The sequence below is a fragment of the Marmota marmota genome, unplaced genomic scaffold (assembly GCF_001458135.2).
Source record: "Marmota marmota marmota unplaced genomic scaffold, marMar, whole genome shotgun sequence".
NCBI classification, from domain to species: domain Eukaryota; kingdom Metazoa; phylum Chordata; class Mammalia; order Rodentia; family Sciuridae; genus Marmota; species Marmota marmota.
In genome coordinates this window covers 7,812,392-7,819,524 of record NW_026000016.1, presented here as the reverse complement: position 1 = coordinate 7,819,524, position 7,133 = coordinate 7,812,392, and the positions used below count along the sequence as shown (strand labels likewise).

General features: G+C 37.7%; 1 long non-coding RNA gene across 1 annotated transcript; it reads right to left on the bottom strand.

Annotated features, from left to right (window-relative positions):
* Positions 1 to 3,584: 3,584 nt before the first annotated feature.
* Positions 3,585 to 6,909, bottom strand: LOC125618439. Its single transcript, XR_007349702.1, has 2 exons — positions 6,730 to 6,909; positions 3,585 to 4,661 (listed from the first exon to the last, which is right to left on the bottom strand). It is a non-coding gene; the product is annotated as an uncharacterized LOC125618439 (long non-coding RNA).
* Between the last annotated feature and the right edge of the window lie 224 nt (positions 6,910 to 7,133).

Below are 7,133 nucleotides of genomic sequence, written 5' to 3'. Positions count from 1 at the left end.
TTGACCCAGACATTCCTCTGATCTAATTTACCATGGGAGGAGTACTTGCTCATGTATATTTAAAGTCTTAGTAATGTCCACTGCAGTGCTTTTTTTTAAAAGAAGGAAACACCACTGGGGGAAATCTCAAGATTTAATTAAGAGAAGATGGGTTAAATAAATTGTGGTATATTCAGTCAGTGGTTGCAGCCAATACAAGAATGAAATCTGTGAATATTAATCTGTATGGTTAAGTAAAATCCATTAAGTACATTGCAGGATATTATCTACATTGCAATGAAACAGGTCATGCAAGATATTATCTTTCTGGTCTTTGGAGAGTACAGAAATATGAGGAGGTATTCACATATTTCTTTTCTGCATTCTTGTTTTGTTTGAATTTTCCACAATGAAAGTCTTAACTTTTGTTAAAAAAAAGATAAGTCTATTTAGTGGTAAAAATACTTTATTTTTTATGTATACAGAAAGGCTCACTATATAATTCTTTGGCTTTTAAAAAATACTTATTTTTTAGTTGTAGTTGGACATAATACCTTTATTTTATTTATTTTTATGTGATGCTGAGGATTGAACCCAGGTCATCGCACATGCTAGATGAGTGCTCTACCACTGAGTCACAACCCCAGCCCTCAATTCTTTGGTTTACCTTTTTTTTCCTTTTTGGAAGCACTAGGGTGGAACCCAGGGCCTTATGCATGCTAGGCAAATGCTCTACCATTGAGAGACAACTGAAATTCCTCTTACATCATTTTCTGATTTAGTGTTAGCAAAGTCATAGAAGTATTTTCTTAGTTAATTTGTATAGGATAGATACTCCTTTTCCCCATTTTTATAGACTCTAAGTAAACCCCTGGCCTCATTCTGGTTATTTTGTAATGTTTAAATTCCCCATGTTGCAGACTTATTTTTAATTATCATCTGATAGTAATTTATTAAATATAGAATTATATAGTCATCATCAAATGATAATAGACCATGATAGAAATATTTTTAAAATAAGAATATATTTCTTCCAGGAGGCTTTAAAAGTTTTAAGGGCATAATTGGAGAAAATGTTAATAAAGCACTAAAAACAATGTAGACAGATGCTATGAGCATTTTATGAGTGAAAAGGTGAGGTAGTGTGAGCTATGCCCAAGCTAGCAAAATGGAAGGATCAGGAATAGATGGAAATGCTTTCAACTCTTTTCCAAACATTCATTCAAAAATCCTTTCCCTCCTCTTAAAATCAGAATGGTCAATATTGGTAGTAGTTCTATTTTGGGGGTCTGCCAGTAACTATGATGTCACAAATATCAAAGCAATTACCCTACACTTACATAACAATCATTTTGAGTTGTCAGCAAATTTGTTTTATGTCTTTGACCTGTATTTGCATTATTTTTTAACCTTCACAATGTTTCAAGGTCACAGATTTTCATCTTAGATCATAAACTGGATTTTTATTTAAATTTTTTTTCTTAAAAAAATAAGCAAATCTAGAAAAAAAGTAAAATTTATTTTTTTATTTTTAAAGTCGAGAAAAGTCTTTCATCTGTTCTCCAGAATTTGAATAACTGTTTAACAACCTCTCCTGGCAGTTAAATTTCCATGAGTGTGCTAGCATTTGCAACATTTCCCTTTTCTGATCTGTCTTTTGAATCACCTCAGACTGAGCAGTTAGTAATAATGTCTGCCAAGTGCAGATTTCCTCCTGACTCTGACATCTGACTCTGGCTATAGTCACTCCTACCTAAAGCAACTGACTCAGGCTTCTATTGTTTTTTTTTTTTTTTTTTTTTTTTTTTTAAAACCGGGCAGTTTTCTCTCTATATATGGTAATAATGCTCACACAGGCATAAGATGCTTGCTTCCCCAGGAAAACTGGAAAGTTAAATCACAATAACTACAGCTTTGTTAAGATGGTTGGCCACAGCAGTTTCTCTGCTAGTAATAGCAAAAGTTAATTACTGAAGTAGATACATATTCATAGAGCAATTTAAATCATCACCCTTTGGCATGAAGCGCAGAGTGGCTCCGAGCCCTCCCAGCACTATCTATGCTCTGCTAGCTGCTCATGGCGCTTTCAGGCCAGCCCCATTCCTGTGGTCCTGGCTGGTGACAGGATGCAGGAGCTCAGGAGAAGAGCAGACCACACCTCTAGGAAGCCAGCCTGGTGTCTGCCTCCAGTAGTGTTCTTGCTAGCACCCATAATGTTCTCCTGTGGTATAGTGCTGTCCCTTCATTGGAGCCCTGTTAATTGTTTCCTGAGATACCCAGCAGACTTCTATAAGTGCCTAAGGCAGCCATCTCACTGTTCCACCGAGGGGGAAAGTGAGGCTTACATTAAGGACTTCAGGGTTACACCTAAGTCACCCATTAGGCAGCACACCAGCATGGATGCAAACATAGCACTAGGGGCAAAGTGTTATTGCTCTAGGCTGCATTTTAGCGTTTCTTTATTAGGGCTAGATACCTTCTGCTTTCACATAATAGTAAAGAGGAAGTTCAAGGGAGGGGAAGAGCAAATACACGAGTCCTGATGTGTGATAAGTGATACTTTTTTCCTAGTGAGGTTGATCATTAAAATGTCCCAATTATTCAGAACTACCAGAGACTCAAGAAATTATGTAGAAATAAGAACTCTTGAGTATAATCTTATTAAAAAACTGTGTGTGTGTATGTGTGTGTGTATTTTTTTTTTTTTGATGGGGAAAAAAAGCCCCAATTTCTTCAAAGTAGTCATCTACAGATAATAGAGATTTTACCGAGGGAAGTATAGAGCTCTCACCCCAAATTCATACTTGAATAAATATTTTGCTTTCTAGATACAGTTATATAACAGGTAGGAGGGAATTGAATATTGGTAGAATTTTTTGAAATCTGCAGAAGTCTCACAAGCTTCCAGAGGGCTTAAGTTCCTCTAGGGTAGGTGTGACAGTCATTTTGTTAATACAAGGGTGCTCACTGTGGAGTGTGTTCAACAAAATAGACACTGAAAGGATGTGATTAAAACAAACATGATTCCACTTTTCAAAGCAATTAAATATTAAAATCAGGTTTGAAGTCTAAGGTCCGCTTCTTTCTACTCAGTTGATTTAAGTACAATTCCATCCAGAAGCAGAATAAACTAGAGGCCGCCTGAAAGCTGTGGTTAGTAATGTTTCTCAGCACCACCTGGGTGCCAGGGCATTTCTGAAAGGCTGGCAGAGGCTGATTTTGGGAACAGTTTTATTGCCATTGATTCTGATCATAACTTCCACCTGTATATTCCCATTTCTCTGACCTTCCCACCCAAACTCACCTTAACTCTGACCTGCAAAAATAAATAAATTAGTTAATTAATAGAGTCTCATTTCATAGCAACATCACAACCACTTTCATTTTCTGTCACCATTTTTTATTTAGGCAACTCATTAAACATAAAGTCAAACAAAAAACTAACAAAACGAAACAAAACAAACAAACGCCACTAAATCAAAAGGAAATACCACTCACAATTACTTTTCTTCCTCTACTTTTCTCATTGGGATTCACATGTTTGGTATGAAAGTTTGTATTTCTTTTCATGAGATAAGAGAAAACAAATGTATGAGCCACATTGCTTAATTTTTCCGTACAGTGGCTTTATTATGCTGAATGGAATGAAGAGAAAGTAGTTGTTTTCTGCCATCTAGTGTAATAATCTAGAATTACATCTTGCCACAGACTTGGGCAGCTAAAATTCAGAAAAATAATGTACTATTCAAATAAGGACAGACAAATTCTATAAATTATTCTACTCTTTTGGATTTAGGGATACACAGATAAAAATAATAAGACATAATGCTAAACATTTTATTGCAAAGCTAGAGTGTAGAAATTGACGTTAAATCAAGACGGGAAGAATCAAGAAAGCACACTAACAAACACTTGCAATGAATAGCTGTGTCATCGTTAAGATATGTATCATGATTAACATATATCAGTTAGCTGAGAATACTCTGTGGAGAGAGAGCTTAAAATGAACCCCCAGTAAATCAAAGAAACAAAAAATCATCAATGCATTCTTTTTTCAAACAGAGCAGATGTTCTTGTAGTCACCCAGACTCGTATTTGAATGAACATTTAACATATCTTTGTCCTCCATATGCAGTTGATTGTCTAGTCTTTTCACTTTTTTTTTTGTTTATTCACTTATTTTGCAGTATCAGGGGTCTAGGGCACCTTGCATATGCCGACTCTACTGCTGAGCTAAAGCCCGACCCCAGTTTTTTCCTTTAGACTCTGTCTGCTGTCTCTGCTTTTCTCTATTACCTCTACTAAGAATGGATCATAGCTGCTTTTCCACACGTCTTTCAGTCTTCTCAGCTCTGGCCAGATTATGTACCATTCTCAGGCCGATCTTCCTTAAATGCTAAGTCACTGTTGTTTGGAAAAAAAACTCTGGAACCTTATTTCTTTTCCTTTCCAGATACCTTGTCCATCTGGTTTCACTGTTATTTTAATCCAGGCTCATCTTATCTATACAATTTACTTCCCTGCTTTTCTCGAACTTTTTGCCAGTCATTCCTTTGCAATTAAAAAGCCCTGCAAATTGCTGCCTTCCAGTCTTTATTGACAAACTCCTGTCCTTCCCTTCTTTTGCAGCCAAGCCCTCTTCATCTTTCAGGATCTGGTTCCTCCATATCATCCTTTCATGCCTGTGAAATTTTACAGAAATGTTATGTTATATTCTATTTGTGAGTGCTTGTGTAAATACTGTCAGATAGTTGACTTACTACACAGGCTTTGGTTTCATTTCACCCAAAATCTATGGTAAAATATTTCAGTCAAATACTATATCTCATCCCTTCTCAAGTCCCCCTCACTTCTGGGAACACTGGGAGTCCAATAACATACTTGTTGATAAGTTTTCTTCATCTTCAGTTCATCACTTTGCAAGGAAAATTGAGCTGGTTTTGTGATTCCTATTTTACAAAGATTCCAAGTCCCAGAGCTCTCAAAAAACTTGCTCTTGTTAATGACAGTGCTAGGACAGGAGCTGTAATGTTTCCTCCTTGCCATTGCTCTTCCAGTTGCCCTGCTGCCATCCAAGAGGCCCTGATAAAGTGATGCATTAAATCCTTCTTTATTTTTAGATGGGCTTGTAGATGCAGGCTCATATTTGTAGGGAGCAGCCTGGCAACAGATTATAATCAGGGCGTGTGGTTATGTGCCTGCTGGGCAATTTCAGTTCTTTCTGGGCGATTATGCCACATGTTCAGCCCACACCCACTTGTCCTTTCTGAAAACCACAAACTGGTGCTATGGCAGATATGACATTGTTTCACACAGCCTGCTGATTAAATGACTGCACTGCCTGTTTCCTCCTTCAAACAGCTCTCGTTCTGCCTCTTGCCCTCCTAGCCTTCTAAAGGTGTTCTGGAGATGCTGGGGCTCACGGAGTGTGAGGAACAGTTAAAAAACACCTACCACTGGTTGTTTTAACCATAGTATTTAGGGAGTGACAGGAGCCTGGAGTATTTCTAGGTAGTTCCTCCTTCGGCCACAGGATGGATTCCTTTACCATCCGGTGTCTTTTGTGTCATTCATTTGCACAGAATGTTAGCATCAAGTCCCTCTACCAGAGGGACTGGGGTGTTGTTCAGTGGTACTGTGTGTGCTTAGCTAACATAGCCAGCCTCTGGGTTCAATTCCCAGTTACCCCTGCGCACCCCCCCCAAAAAAAAAAAGAAAAATAAATTTTTCCACCCATGCAATGCATTTATTCTCTGGTGTCTGGCTGGGGCCCTGAGGCATAAGGTTGCTTGACAGGAGGATTGGGCAGCAAAATGAAAATAGAGTATACTATGGTGCACAAAAATGAACTGCATGCAGTTACACAGTTCACAGGGATGGCATTGATTAAATTAGTCTCATTAAGCAACAAGAAAATAGAAGCTAACAAATTGTTGAGTAGAGCTACTAATTTAGAATAATTGTGTGCATTAATTGAACAAAAAAGCAGCAGAGAGAGGCTTACATGGATTGTGTGTGTCAGTTAATTTTTCATTGCTTGTGACCAAAATACCTGACCAGAATAACTTAGAAGAGGAAAAATTTGTTTGGGGCTCATGGTTTCAGAGGTTCAGCTCATGGTCCGCTGACTGCTTGGCTCTGAGCCTGAGAAGAGGCAGAACATCATGGCAGAAGGGCATGGCAGAGAAAGTTGCTCAGTTCCTGGCCAAGAAGCAGAGAAAGAGAGAAGTAAAGGGACTGTAGGGGAGATGAAGCCTTCCAGGCCACGCCTTACCTGCTGACAGTTACCACCCAGTTAGTCTATTAATGGGTTGATTGGATGGACTGATTAGGTTACACTTCTCACAATCTAATCATTTTTGCCTCTTGCATTAGCATAGAGGTTTTTGGGGGATACCCTGTATCCAAACCCAAACAGATAGTTTAAAGAAAATCTGAGCATGCAGTTCTAACAAGTGACTTTGCTTATTGCAGATCCAATGAAATGATCAAAACTAATCTAAAAGTGTCATGAAAAGCAATATTATTGCTTTTTTTTTAAAAAAAATTATAACATTATTAACATATAAAGATTGGTCTCTAGCCAAACTATAAAATGATTCATGACAATGAAACTTTAAAAATAAGAATTAGAATCAACTAGGAACTTGTCATATAATGTATGAGATGCAGAATACACATGAGAAGCCCAGAATTAATACTACCAAGAACTGTTCAAATGGCAATGAGATGCAAAGCAGAACCATATACCTCATTCGTTCTGTCCTCCAAGCAAGGCCATGGGAAGGCAGATCTGCTGTTCAGACCCCTGTTTTGTAGGCTTAGAAAGTCTCATTGCTTTCAACCCTCATATGCCTCATAGCTTGGTTGTGGTGGGGATCTCAACAGGGGGTTGCTGTCCTGAAGCCAGGCCTGGTGACTTCACTGTCTATTGACTATCCATAACCAGTGTGTTAGGTACAAACTCCACCATGTCGTAATAATATAAACTATTCAGTTGCTGGAATTTGTGTGCTTAAAATATTATTTTTCTAGTTTTGTGGACATCTGAATGTTCTTTGAACAAATTTCCAACATAGTACCTTGAAAGAAAATCCATTAAAAGAAAAATTTCTTTTTTTTTTTTTTTGTATTTAAGCCTTCGATGTTTCTTT